Source organism: Xenopus laevis, chromosome 8L (genome assembly GCF_017654675.1).
Source record: "Xenopus laevis strain J_2021 chromosome 8L, Xenopus_laevis_v10.1, whole genome shotgun sequence".
Taxonomy (NCBI): Eukaryota; Metazoa; Chordata; class Amphibia; order Anura; family Pipidae; genus Xenopus; species Xenopus laevis.
In genome coordinates, this window is record NC_054385.1 from 18,752,200 (window position 1) to 18,767,826 (window position 15,627).

The following is a 15,627-nucleotide window of genomic DNA, read 5'->3' on the forward strand; positions in this document are numbered from 1 at the left end:
AAACTATTCTTCCTCCTGTCCATACTCAAGCTATAATCTATTCTTACATCTATTTAGCTTCTTTGTTCTCATAATGAAATAAGAACTGACCATGAAATTGGCCAAATGGTTAGAAGTAGGAGGGCCCACTGACATGTCGTCCAAGAGTTTTTTTGTTATTCAGGTGGCCCAGTCTGACACGGATTACCTGCATGTAGAATGTGAGTTCTAGACTGAAATTCAAAATAGCCCCTGGCATTTTTGGGTAGGCAGAGGCCCATACACCCCACACAGGATCCCAGACAGCCCCCTACCAGCCCAATAAATAGTCACTGTCTGTGCCAACTTACAGGAGCCCCTCTGCCATTTGCCAGAACCCACAGATTGCCAGTCTGCACCTGGTGGGAGATCTCTAGTGGGAGTCCTGAGAGTTCTGTCATTTCTGGCAGACGTCTTTAGGGTGGTGGCCCACGGGGAGATTAGTCGCCAAACGACAAATCTTCTCTACTGAGGGCGACTAATATCTCCAAATGGGATTGTGAACATTGCGGATACTGACAGATATATTTTTGGAGAACTATAACTCTCGCTCAAAGACTCTGCCTTGGCTAAATTCTTTTTTTTTTTCTAGATTAGGGGGATGGCCAAGGAGTCATTTATTCTAAAGGGAATTCATTCTAAGGGAATGAATATTATTATTGTGATTTGTAAATAAGTGATCATTTACTCTATTTATGAATTTGTATTGAATTAATTTTGGGTCCTGGCCAGCCAGGTTTTCATTGATGAACAATTGATTAAGAATTTTTATAAGGGTCTCTATATTTATACATCAACTGGGTTTTTAACGACACCTTTTAAATGATTTAATCTCCCCAAATCGCTTCCTGCTGGCGATTCACATTCTTGCCGGCGTACATACATATTGCTTCATTCAACGAACAAGCCCAAAGTTTCCGTGTGAGGCAACTTCGGGCGACTTTGGAAAACCGAAACGGTGCGTATGCCATCCCGCCGGATATTGGCATTCTTGCTGGCAAGAAGGCATTTGGGGAGCTTAGTCGCCCGCAGTAGAAAAGATTTGTCGTTTGGTGACTAATCTCCCCTCGTGGCACCACCCTTAGGGAAAGGACGCACATATACTTGTCTCATGGACTATCAAGATCTTATCTATATTCATATCTATGCTCACAATAGGTTTTAGTAAAAACGCATAGCTGGACAAAAAACTGTCAAAAAAAAAAAAACCCAGAAAGGGATTTAAGCAGCTGTTAATATTAGCAAGAGCAGGTGATGTCAGATGAGCAGGTCTAACGTTTCTTCCAGTGGGGGGAAGGCGTCACCGATGCATTATGCACTGAGAAGGAAAATTGGCACTCGGGGGAGCAAACTCTCCTCCATCACAGAATTATCCAAGCCTTATTAGCGAGCTGAAAATGCCACATAATTAGAAATACACCACCAAACACCGTTATTGTCAAGAGTGTGCAATTGCATAATGAAGCAATTATTAATGAGATACTCCAAGGTTGTCATTAATTTAAACTTTTTAAGGATCACAGAGTATGGCGAGGAGAATGTGAGAGCGGAGACATTGCTGCTGCTGCTGAAATGTGGGAAAGATGAGGGAGAAGCGCGTTTCTGTTCTTTAACTAGTGTCCCCAGAGACTCCCCGGCGAGGCTTTTGTTTAAAGCAACTGGCACGCGGCGCCAAACGTTAGGACGTAGGCAGAATTTCATCAAGTTTGATTTTTCTGTGATTATCTCATGTTTCACTGGTACTAAACACTGTACAGGATAAAGCATCCTCTGCTAAAATTACATGGGTTTTTGGGGGGGGGGGTACAATTTACGCTGAATATCTCTCACTTCAGAAATCAACTCCTTCCTGTCTTACTGGAATGGATCCATTAGACAAGGGGCTGCAACATGGGGTGGGGGGAGTACAACTGTTGCAAAGAAGTTCTGATTAACTAGCCGCCTGATTCCCCTCTAACCACAAACAGTTCCATAACCCTGCCTTCTCACCTTGGAGCAAATTTTCACTAGCATTCATTTCTGCCTAACGAAACTCCTGCGTTTAGGTTCATATAGGGCGGGTACCTAAAAGTCATATGGATGTCCTTAATTGTTATGTTGGTGCAAATGCTTGAAGAGGTCACTTTTTCAAACACATGTTCTCTGAGCCATAATAAAGACAGAAGAGATCCTCTAATGCCCTAGACATAAGCCCACCCTTAAAGGAGAACGAAAGCTTACCCAATAATCTTTGCTGAAATAAAAGTTCACAACATAGTGTAGTGAGTCGCTAAGTTAAATCAGTGTTATAGGCATTTGGAGAGTTAAAATCTACACTCCTAAATGTCTTAGTTCCATTTATCATATGGCGACACCAGGGTAACCTGTTGCTCATCCACAACATTCAGCAAAGGATTCATTCAGAAAAATTCATTCTCCCCAAATCTCCAAACTGGTCTTAAGAATGAGCCCCCTGCCACTGCTCCAGGCCCCACTAGTGGGACAGGGCCAAAAATGGGAAACCACAGTACTAGAGTAACACGGTGAGCCTTTGTAGTAAATATACACTCATTACACTTAAGATTGAGGGGGTCGAATGGTAGAGTTTTTAGTCCTCGAATGAACTCACAACCCTAAGAAAAAACTTGAATGGAAAAAACTTAATTCTGTGAGTTCAAGTTGCGAAACCCGAAAAATCTAATTAATAGAGTTTTCGGGGGAAAAAAATCATTTGAGTTTTCGGGCAGATCCGTCTGAAAAAGACTCTAACATCATGTAGGTTATTAAAATCTTCTGCCATTGACTCCTACATAACCTCAACAGGTTTTAGATGGTGTATTTTTGGATTTGAGCTATTATTAGCTATTATTAGGATGGTGTATTTTTGGATTTGAGGTTACTCACCCTGGTGGTCTAGCGGGCCGGCGGGGACGCCCGCCACGCCGGTCTTCCTTCCCTCAGACACCGGTTCCTTATGGGGCACGAGGCGCGCCTCTGTGGGACTTAAATGCACAGTCGCGCTGGCTCGACGACGCCAGCGTGCATTGGCGCGAAACTCAATCACTATAAAAGGGAATTCCTGTGTGTAAATCCTTGCCCGTTATAGGTTTCTTCCCAAAGAGTTCCTGGTGCCCCTGTGTTGTTTAAGCTTCTGATTTCTGATTATCTGTTGTGACCCCTGCCTGTTTGTGACTATCCTGACTTCTGGAATCCTGACCCTGCCTGGTAACTGACTCTTCTGTATCCATATCCCCTCTGATTGATCTCCTGGTTTGACCCTTGCCTGCCTGACTCCGATTGTCAGGGCCTGGCCAACCCGGCCAGGCGCCCTAGGCAGCCTGGCCAGGCATATCGCCCTCAGGCGCGCATGCGTGAAAAAGCAAAATGTGCGTATGTGCGAAAAACCAAATGCACGCATAAGAACCGGAGAAGCACACACGCCGCCATACATCTGCCGGACTAGGGGGTAGGAGAAGCAGAGAAAGCGCGTGCCTGGCCCCCCCCAGCTTTGCACCCTAGGCACGTGCCTACCCCTAGCTCCGGCCCTGTACTCTGCTTTCCCCGACCCGGCCTGATCTGACTACACTTTCTGTCTACGCCTTGTACCGCGACCTTCTGCCCAAAACACTTTGCATTTACGTTGTGCCCCTTTGCTCGTTCAGAACCCTTTGCTTGGCTCCTCTCTTAATAAGACCGGGCGGCATCCGATTAGCCGAGGGCTCCTCCTGAGGTGAAAGGCGGCTGTTAAAGACGGAAGCAAGAGCCGAGAACGGGGTGATTAGCATTGGTTCTGAATTTAGGGTGCCGACCGTGACATATTTCCAGTGTCAGGGGTATAATACATCTCGAAAGATTCAAGGTTTTTTTGAAAAAAACCCAAAATTCTAGCTTTAACAAAAAAACGTTCCGGTTTTTTTTTAACCTGAAATGACCAAAAAAAAAAACGGCTTGAAAACTCTAACCTTCATAAATAACCCCCTATGGGTCTACATGCTTTTGTAGCAGACTAAAGGTAGATTATAGGAGGGCAATCTGTACTCCAACTTTTATAGAGAGAGAGAGAACCTGCATATTATGAATATGCCACTAAGCACTACAGGGAACAGAAAAGGTCAACTTTAACCTTTTATGCATCTTTACCTAGAGCGTATCTCATCTGCATTATGCTATGGTAGTCTAAACTAATCTCTGTGTGGGCAAAAAAATTGTTAAAAGTGTTGGCTTTATTTATCAGCACTGGTCAAATTAGCACCTGGGCAGACTTGTTCTGAATACCTACGCCTTACTCTGTATAGAGCTTCAAGACATAATGGCTAAATAATAAAAATATTAGTGGAAAAAAAGTATATAAGCAGAATTCCAGGGAGGTGCTAACTGAAAATGGGTGTTCCATTAACAGTGGAAAAAAAATAACTTTTGATAGTACAGGTATGGGAAAACTCTTTATCCAGAAAGCTCCAAATTACAGAATGGCCATCTCCCATAGACTATATTGGACCAGCAGGTGAACAGGTTTTGTGTTCATTTTGCACATCACTTAATTGATAACACACTTTTTCGAGCCAGGAATATTACTTACCATTAATATTGGTATTTATGTTATTACCGCCATGCAATGAGTGCAAAATAATAAGCAAGACTTTCCTGTAAATACTCAGAAAATTATCCACCTGGCAAAAAAAAACCAAAAAACAGCCTAAGGTATTAAATGGAAGTGGGAACATTTTCACCAGCACTTGACTTTTCAGAAAGTGCCTTTGATAAATATGACCCTTTAGGGTAGGACTACACGGACGTTTTCGCTGCGACAAAGCGCTTGCGACAAATCACATCCGACACGACTGTTGGATGCAGGCACTGCACGCTGCGTCTACATCCGACAGTCGTGTCACGTCGGATCAATGATGTGACTTCATCCGACATTTCTACCTCTTACCTTATTTCCGCCGAAAATATCCGTGTAGTCCTACCCTAAATGTCTGTCTGCACTGATTTCAGTCCGGCAGAATCTTCCTCATTAACGGGGATAATGTGCAGAGATACCCTAATTGTGATGAGACCACTACTTCCGACGGCAGCAAGCAGGCTCTGGGTCCCAAACAGCTGACACAGTAGCAAAGTTGTGCTATTTATCAAATGACTGTAGAGGCAGGTTTTGGATCAGTAAGGCTTCTATCATTTGTATTAGTCTGCATTTGTACGTCACCGTTCCTATTCCACCCTACTGTGCAGAGCTACAGAATATACTCAGCACAATACAAACAATATTAGTATTCACGTGTTCAATTGCATCCTGTGTGTATCTATGCTTATGTGTAGTAATTATGTTACTGACTGAGTGCCAACATGTTCTGCTTCTATCAGAGAGCACACATTTATATAAGCTATGTCTAAATAAGCCACTGCCTGCAATTTTTTTCTTCTTCTTTGGCTCTGCGGGTTATTCATAGCCAAGCCAAATGTTCAATTTTTTGTTCCTGGTTTCAAATAAACATTTGATTATATACTGTATATATATAGATTTCATTTGGATAAATAAATGTACATGAAGTGTTTTTTAGCTTGGTCTGCAAGACAGAAAACTATCATCTGTTTTCCTGAAATAATGTTCTCTTCTCTTTGTAGCACTGTCATTTCATCTAAATGAATTTCACTAATATTTCATTTTTTTATGGATTAGGAGAATGCAAACATACAAAAATATGGACTACAAAAATAACACATTTAAATTACAAGTATGGGACCTGTTATCCAAAATGCTCGGGATCTGTGGTTTTCCAGATAACTGATCTTTCCATAATTTAAGGGTCAGGGCACACAGACAGATTTGGGTAGATTATTCACCCGGCGACAAATCTCCTCTTCATTGGGGCGACTGTAATGTAAATTGCCGGCGTGATGGTCGGTGTGATTTGTTTTCTGAAGTCGCCCGAAGTTTCCTCGTCGGCTGATCTGTTCTTTTACTGCTTTATTTGGTCTGAATGGTTAGTGGCAGGTCGGGAGATGACGACGTACAATCTTTCGTCCGATATTGAGGTCAAATCTTTGCGTCTATGGCCAGCTTTAGTCTACTAGAAAATCATTTAAACATCAAGGGGTAGATTTATCAAGGGTCAAAGTGAAAATTTCAATTTTGAACTGTGAAATTCGACTAGAGAATTGTTAAAATTCAATTCGAGTTTTTTTAAAAATTCTATTTGATTTTCGAGATTTATCATACAATGGCCCTTTAAAAAAATCGAATTTGACTATTCGCCACCTTAAACCTGCTGAATTGCTGTTTTAGCGTATGGAAGGCGTCCTGGGATCAATTTGGAGTTGTTTGCAGCCTTCCTGACAGAAAAAAACTTGAATGGAATTGCGGGTTGATCCTATTCACACGAATTTCAAAATTTGATTTTTTTTAAATAAATTGCAATTGGTCGAATTTCAAGTTTATGGGAGTTTTAAATAACTCCCATGAACTCAAAATGCGACCCTTGATAAATCTATCCCTAAATAAACCCAAGAGGCCGATTTTGCTTCCAATAAGGATTAATTATATCTTAATTTGGATCAAGTAAAAGGTACTGTTTTATTATTACAGAGAAAAAGGTAATCAAAGATAATTCAAAGCTTTCTGGATAACGGGTTTCTGGATAATGGATCCCATACTCGTACTCTCATTTTTCAACATTAGTTCAATTAATAGGGCTTGTGCTGAACAGACCTTTTGCCTATTATTTTGATTAGGAAATATGTGTAGTTTCTGATATTTCTTGTTATAAACAGGGTGAACGCTGAAATTAAAAGTAATCCTTCTATCACTTTGTATCAGTACAATCAAAACAAATTAGCAGTCCACTGAGAATCTTTTATCTCCAAAACGAGTAGGCTGCAGCCAGGGGAGGGACGGGTTTGTTTATACAGAGGGCTTTTCAATGAATTGCTGATTTTTTTCATAAGAACCAGAAATTAGAATGTTTTACTTTCTGTTCTGTTTTAGGTTTTGCTCTGGTTAGTGCAAGAAATAACTAGGGGTGTACCAAATTTGCAATTATAGGATTTAGCCGAATACTGATTCTGCTGATTCCCGTTCCAAACCATACCAAAGCTAATTTGCAAATGCAAAGTGGAAACATCATTAAAAGAATTAGCAATAAGTCATCAAATTCTGTTCTAAAGTCATGTGGGTTCAGTTTGTTTCAGCCAGGCTCTCTGGTGTAGCAAAATCCTACAAAATAAGTCTTGGATTTGGCTGAATCCCAACCCAAATCTTGGATTCTTTGATCCCTATAAATAAATTTGCCTAGTGTGAAAGCCTTTTATTTCTTGGGTGTCCGTGTGCAAATAGTTGCTTTTCTGAATGCTATCATTTTTTATTCCAAGCTGTTCATTATTTAATTAAATGTGCTTAATTGTATGTTTGCATTAGATTCCCAATACAGGTATGGGATCTGTGATACATAATGCTCGGGACTTGTTTCCTTTCATTTGGATCATACCTGAAGTGTATTTAAAACATTTGAAGATTAAATAAACCCAAAAGTATTGTTTTGCCACCAATATGAATTCTTGTAGCTTCGTTCCCATCTAGTTCAATGTACTGTTTTATTATTACAAATGAAAATTAAAGAAGCAGAAACTGTTTATTTAAAGGAGTCATATAGGATAAATGACAAAAACCCTAATTGTGTAGGCAATTATAAGTAACATATGGTGTTGCTTTTACATGGTGCTAAAAAGTTATATTATCTTTAAAATATAACCTTTATTAGAGCTTCCTATAGATGTTTTCTGGTCCCTGTCTGTGTTTTAAATGGGGGGTGGGCGTGTCCTAACAGTCCCTGCCAGAAGCCAATCACAGCCCTGCAGTCACAGGCACAGACAGGCTTCAGTTCCCTATCAGGTCCTGCTAGCTGCTGTGTTTGCTAGCTGCTGATTGGTTCCTGTCCTACAGAGCAACGAGCTGAGAGTTGCCGACTCCCCTGCACAGCCTGGGAATTGAGGGACCAGGAAGTGGAAGAGAAGGGAGGGATTAGTAGGGTTTTTGCAGAAATATTTAATAAATCAGCCTGAAACATTACTTTTTAACCACAATTCTTCTATATCTAAATGAGTATAATGCACTGGTACATTCTTATTTTTTTACACAAAGTGTCTCCTTTAAATAGAACACTATGAAAATGGCATCACTAAATTTCTGACCTTTTTGGATAAAGGGTTTTCAGATAATAGATAAAAATTGTAAAAAAGCATGAAAATAACTATTACTTTATACCAATGTTCCCTTTACCTGCATGAAAGGGATAGTTTGTGCACACATTTTTGAAGAGTGGATATGTTGGTGCAAATATTGCACGTTTAAAACTTTCCGTGTGCTGTGCAATTAGTTTTGTACCCCTCCATTATAATCTGCATGATATATAAAATACATATGTATATAAAACACGTGTCTAATTATATTTGTGCTTCTGCACTGGTTTATTGGCCCCTTGTCTCTTCCAGACACTGATGAATAGTTTTAGGGTTATCTGGTGCTAATATGCAAACACAAGGCAAATAAAAGTGGGATGGGGTAAAATCTAATTATCTTTGTATACAATAAACTTCTGTTCTAGAGGCAAAATCACTCATAATCTCACATTACAATTATCTTTTGCCTGCCGTTACAGCCATTGTATCTAAGGTGAAGACCTGCTATACCACACAATAGCAAGAAGGATCAACTATTACACGCTCCCACATATGATACATAAGTGCATGTCTGCCTTTTACGTGTGACTTGTTTTTGTACCAGCACAATAGCGGTAAGTCCTAATTGTCTAGAGGATGCAACAGCATAATGAAGCAATTATAAATGAGAAAATGCCTGCCTGCCATTAATTTTACTTTTAACGAACTCAGAGCAATGCATTGCTTAGTGTAAACACAAGAGCCGGGAAGCTAAAATTATATCTAATCAGACATGTCCGTGTTTTTTTTTTTTTTTTTTTTTTTTTTTTTCATGCTGCTTGAATAAATTTGCATCACATTTTTTTTGTTTAATTTAAATGAAAAATTATGAACAGGGCCTAATACTGCCGACTAAGTCATAATCTGTGATGCAGTCATTTTTCTCTTATTACTAATCTTTCTTCCTATCAAAAAAACAAAAAACACTGTGTGAAGAGCTATCCCCACCAAAACGAAACTGCAAAAAAAATAAAAAAAATAAATAAAAAAAATGTAATTAATTAATTAATTCCCTTTCTGGTGTTCCCATTAATTTTGCTTAATACTGGTTATAATGTGCTTTACCAGATATTCAGTCTGCTGTGGTCATAGATGAACATGCAGCACTTGTTCTGGAAGCAGAAGTGAGATAAATGATTTAGGTCAGGGCTGTCCAACTGGCAGCCCCTAGGCCCCGTGTGGCCCACGACCCTCCCCCTTGTGTGGCCCCCCATATTAAAGTCGGCCTGCTGTGTCTATTTAACATGTGTAAGATTTAAAAAAGTATCACTACAGAGATTAACTGGCCCCTGTATTGTTTAAACATCAAATTCAGACAGTAATGCCCTGTATTGTTCAGACATGTAATCCCCTGCATTGTTCACACCTGTGAAACCTCTATTGTTCACACCCCTAAAGCCCTGTACTGTTCACACTTGAGACCCAGACTGAAACTGCCCACATTGTTCACCTGTTCACAATTTATTAAAAATGCTAATTGGTTGTATATAGTACATCTGATCAGTGGAAACTGTCTCCTGCTCTGTTCTGCCTGCCCTATGCTCCCTGTGTGTGCCATACTCTTCCTGCCCTATGCTCCCTGTATGTCCCATACTTTGCCTGCCCTATGCTCCCTGTGTGTGCCATACTCTGCCTTCCCTATGCTCCCTGTGTGTGTCATATTCTGCCTGTGTGTGCCCTGCTCTGCCTGTGGAATATAAGCCTGGTATTTGTTCTGGGGGTTTGTTAACATTTGAAAATTATTGTTAGGAGCCCCTAAGGTGCCGCGGGGGTGCTGTGTTATCCACAGGGGAAAAGGCTTTAAATGAACAATTCAATCTAAAAATAAAAACTAGTTAATTAGAGGTTGTGCAAAATAAAAAAATGATTCTAATATATTTAGTTAGCCACAAATGTAAAATATAAACGCTGGAACAAGCTGATATGTAACACAATAGAACATGATACTACTTCCTGCTTTTCTGCTCTATAACTCTTGAGTTAGTCAGCGACTTGAAGGGGGGCCACATGGGACATAACTGTTCAGTGAATTTGCAATTGATTCTCAGCATTCAGCTCAGAGTCAAAAGCAACAGTTATGACCCATGTGGCCCCCCCATCAAGTCACTGATTCAGTGGCGGAACTACCGGGGGAGCACCCTCTCAGGGCACCCCGGCAGCTCACGCTCCACTGACAAATGCGGCCGTACGGAGGGGGGCGGGCCCGGCTGTGTGTCACGCACCAGGGCCCGCCCTCCTCTAGTGACTCTACTGCACTGATTGGTTACTACTTGCTAACCAATCAGTGGAAACCAAGAGAGCTGCAAAGCAGGAAGTAGTGTTCTGGCTATTATGCCAGCCAGTCCAGTCACTCCAGCCTTTATACATTACATTTTTGACTAACTAACTATATTGGAAACATTTTTTATTTTGCACAGCCTATCTACTTTAACAATTTTTATTTTAATACTGAACTGTTCATTTAAAGGAGAAGGAAAGTCCAAAAGTTAGGAACTCCCTACTGGGATTGTATTCACTTACCTGATACCTTTGGCTGATGCTCCTATCAGCAAAAATCTGCACGGCCCAGGTTCTTTCAGCGAGCACCATGGAGCACCAATCCTTTCCCTGCTTCTTCTTTCTTCGTGCACCTGCATGTGATTTTGACTTTTCCTCTCCATTAAGTTCATATGAAAGTGTTACCGATTCCACAGTTTGTGCATTGAAAAATATAGTGTCGGAATATGCTTTACTACAATAATATAAAATACAATTCTACAGGTGCAGAATTATTTTCCTGTTTGTAGCACTGTTCTGTCACAAATATAAAATTAGATCTGTTTATAAAGAGGTAGGCTGACTGCTTATCTTGGAAATTGCATTTGAACCTTGGAGTTGCAAAGGATAGGACTTCTGCTTTTTATCTTTAATAAGCTTTTTTTTCGAAAATAGCCAGTGGAATTCAGCCCTTAATGTAGCCCAAAATGCAGTTCCATGGCACAAATGCCACCCATTACATGTGCCGGTTGCCTAATAACATTGGTGCATCAGTAACCTGAAAGTGCACAGTGCACCCATTACCTTTGCTCTTTTTTTTTTTTGTTGTTGCCTGTTTATTGCCTACAGTAATCCCCTTCTTTGTTCCCCCCCTACAGCTTTACTGCCACTTACACAGCCACTACAGTACTCTCTCAGAAACACCAAGTATGTCACACCTATGGAGTCATTTATTAAATCTGTTTTTGAATGACTTGCATCAATTTGTGCCAGCCCTGTCATAGTTCTTGATACGATTTATCCGCTTCCCTATGCACAAGGCTGCGGGCTTGAGCACCTAACCCTGCAACTCTGCTGGGTCTATTAATTATTTGCCCTTACAGGCTTAAGTCAATTGTTCTGCTGAAGGCAAACTACTATGAGTTAGAGCCTGTCTGGCTTCGGAACTGTTCAGGTGCCCTAGGCAGTGAAGTAATGCTGTGTGCCCTTGTGCCAGAAGCACACCGATATTGCCACACACCTGTCATGGAAGCACCGACATGTAAAACATGCATAAGCCTTAAACTGATTAATTATTTTATGAAAATACAATTAATGTGGTAAAAATATATTTACACACAATTAGCCTAGTTAGATGGATCCCTTATAAAATTCAGGGTTGCTGTAAGCCACCAATATTAACCCATTTCTGAGGGAGAAATCAGCATTTTAAAAGCTTTCTCAAGGCAGGGTATTATTCCAAGGGGAGGGGTGATAAATGCCACAGTTCTTATATACTGCACAGCACCTCTCTGTAATCTGTCAGGGCAGCCCGACACCGTTCCTACCTTCTATCTCCAGCTCATGTCTACACTGTCAGCTGACATAAACCCTCTCTCTGGCACATTGCTGATTTGTGCATAAGTGATGAGCACAGTCCACCTGAGTTAGGAGTTAGGAGCCCCTGATCTGGGACTGTCAGGGCCAGAGTATTTTACTGCCTCCTGCCATTAGCTGGAATTGACAGCGCCTGAAAACCGGTGAATTGTACAGCGTGTGAAATTAACAGCGGGGGGACTGAAGTGCTGTGTGGCAGTCATTTAATCTGCAATTTATCAGGTTATGCTGGTTTCCCAAACCTGCCCAGAGATTATGCTAAGAGAGAGAGCGGTAGAAGGATTTCTCTGGATATTTAATATTCGCTGACAGGCAAAAGCTTTAGGCTGAAGGGACCCTGCAACTCAGATTGGGGGAAATTTGCAAGCTTTTGGCAAAAGAAAAAAACGTCTCATTTATGACTGTATAAACAGTTGCGGCACACAAAAATGCAGTCGTCGTGTGTATTGACCCAATCACTCCCAGCTACATATTCTCCCCTCACTTGCACCTATTTGCTCCCACCCAGTCTGCGGACGAACTGTGCCTATTGACACAGGGGAACCCTGGAGGTACCCCCACTTTGAAGGTGGCTTTAATTCCAGGTTCCCCATTGTAAGCTTCATCAATAGGAGCAGCAGACTTGAGCCTAAAGAATCACACCAGACGCCAATCCCCATTATGAAAAATGCATCAAAATGTTCGAGCAAATGCTACATTGTGGGTAAACATGGCACACTATGTTTGTAAATGAGCCCCAAGAGGTTTGTATATATGATTGCACTAAAACAATGCCTGTGTTATATACAAAGCTTTACATAATGGGAAGGATTGACTTTTATGCACCTTAGTGCTCTAGCACTGGTGTCTGGGGTCATACCCTCAGATGTAGTATGCTATAGGCTAGACATCTAATGCAAAAGCAATCAATAATACCCATATGCCTCCTACTTCATTGTTCAGATGTCAGCTGTTATTCCAGTGGGAACCTTTGTGTCATCATGTAATAGCTGCACAACAGTGATACACAATATGATTATGCTGTGTGGGCTTCGGCCATGTCTGCTGGGCTCCAAGTAAACAGAATATGGTTTCAGTAATGATAGTTGTCACTTTTTTCCTAGTCAATGAATAAAGGGGTTGTTCATCTTTAAATTAACTTTTAGTATAATGTAGAGAGTGATATTCTGAGACAATTTGCAGTTATTTTTATTCTCTTATATTATTGTTGGTTTTTGTGTTTTTTTATTCAGCAGCTCTCCGGTTTGCAGGTTCAGCAATCTGGTTCCTGGGGTCCAAATTACCCTAGCAACCATGCATTGATTTGAATAAGAGACTGAAATATACTTAGGGGAGGGTGTGAATAGAAATATGATTAGCCTTACAGAGCATTTGTTTTTAAATGTGGTCAGTGACCCCCATTTGAAAGCTGGAAAAGAGTTAGAAGAAGAAGAAGGCAAATTATAAAAAACTATATAAAAAAAATAAACAATGAAGACCAATGGAAAAGTTTCTTAGGATTAGCCATTCTATAATTTACTAAACCTAAAAGTGAACTGGCCCTTTAAGGTTGCTTCTAATTCCTGACTGTGAGAACCACATTTTCACCCCAAAAACACGAAGTGGGCCTACATTTTTAGACATATTATCTGGTGACTTTGAATCTATTTAACCTTATTCTGATATGGTGTCAAAGGAACTTCACTGGCAAACCATATGCTCCTATTCACATAGGATCAGCCCGTATTGGGACTTAAATATGTGAAACTCTCTTTATTTGGAAACTTCGCCTATGAGCTGATCTTTCAAAAGACATGGCCAACTAATTCCTAGGAACAGGCATATGGCTTCTGGGTGGTCTTTTCAGGCAGAAGAATGGGCAAACTAGACAGAATGTTAGCAAGCACCTGCATTTGAAATTATATCTGCTAATGGACCTATATATGCTTTTCAACAAACAGTTGTGCATTTACTCTAAAGCCAAGGGAGAGTGTGATGCTTTAGACCCAGTTTACTCTCAGGAAGAGGCATTCCTCAAAGTCAAATATAATGTGAAGTACAACACCATTCCTGGGTCACTGAAATCAGTACTAAGGGGGTTATGTGGTTGGGCATTTTGGTGCAAAAACTCACATTTTTAGTGGATAAAACCTGCAAAAAGCCTGAATCCTAAAATCCGCCATCTCCGACCTGTTGAGGTTCTGTATAAATCCATGAGAGAGGCACCAAGCTCAATGTAAAGTTATCGTAGTTTGCATTGGGTTTAGCCCAAAAATCAGTTTTTTTCTTGGTTTTTCGGGCATGAAAAAAAGCCCAAAAAAATTAGAGCGATTCGGGGTTTCGCTCAATTTTATAGAGTTTTTCTGTGATCCAATTCATTCTAGTTATTTAATTAATAAATAAGGTCAAATCAAGCATGGTAGTTTGGTCATGTTTTTTTTTTAAATAAAATATGAGATAAATTCAGATTTTAGTAAATAACCCCCTCTGTGGTTAATTTGCACTGTGCCTAATTTGCACTGAGCTCAAAGGCAAGTCCTCTGATAAAAGGCCAGAGCACAATGGGCAAGGTGAAAGAGCGGGCAATTTTAGACAGAAGAAAGAAGCCTTAAAGGAACAGTTCAGTGTAAAAATAAAACTGGGGAAAATAAAAAATGTTTCTTATATAGTTAGTTAGCCAAAAATGTAATTTAGAAGGGCTGGAGTGACTGGATGTCTAACATAACAGCCAGAACACTAACTCTCTAACTCTGAGTTAGTCAGTGACTTTAGGGGGGACCACATGGTACATATTTGTTCAGTGAGTTTGCAATTGATTCTCAGCATTCAAATCAGCAGGCCCGGATTGGCAATCTGTGGGTTCTGGCAAGAGGGGCTGCTATAAGATGCCATAGAAAGTCACTATTTAGTGGGCTGGTGGGGGCTGTTTGGGCCTCTGTATACCTGAAATTCCAGGGCCTATTTTAATTCTCAGTCCGGACCTGCAGCTCAGATTCAAAAGCAACAGATATGACCCATGTGCCCCCCCAAGTCTCTGATTGGTTCCTGCCTGGTAACCAGGGTAACCAGTAGTGTTCTGGCTATTATGTTAGACATCCAATCACTCCAGCCTTTATACATTACATTTTTGCCTAACTAACTATATTAGATACATTTTTATTCTGCACAGCCTATCTATTTACCCAGTTTTTATTTTTACACTGAACAATTCCTTTAATACCAAGTTTCTCCCATCTAGTTCCCAATGTACAATGTCCATATGTACAAGTATAATTCTCTATTGCCCAACCAAATGATGCTGAATTAAAATGGAAATATCCAACTATAGAAACAGATTTCAATAGAAAAATCCGCATCAGTCCTTCTTGTTGTTTGGAAATCAAAGCAAACTGGCAGCAGAGCCACAGAAGACTAGTGTGAGTGAGTGGTGGTACTGATAGCATTCTTGCATGCTCCATCTTTAGAACAGTTTATTGGCTTTTTACTTTATGGTTTATTCTGCTACCGTAACCCTGGCAGTTTTACTCGGGTGATCAAGTTACTTGTCAGTTCTACATCCCTCAGGTAAACGGCTCACTGTTACTG

General features: G+C 40.5%; 1 protein-coding gene across 1 annotated transcript in view; it reads left to right on the plus strand.

Moving 5' to 3' along the window:
- The window catches only part of mapkap1.L (MAPK associated protein 1 L homeolog), a 133,807-nt gene that overhangs the window by 112,585 nt on the left and 5,595 nt on the right, over positions 1-15,627 (plus strand). The window lies entirely within an intron of this gene.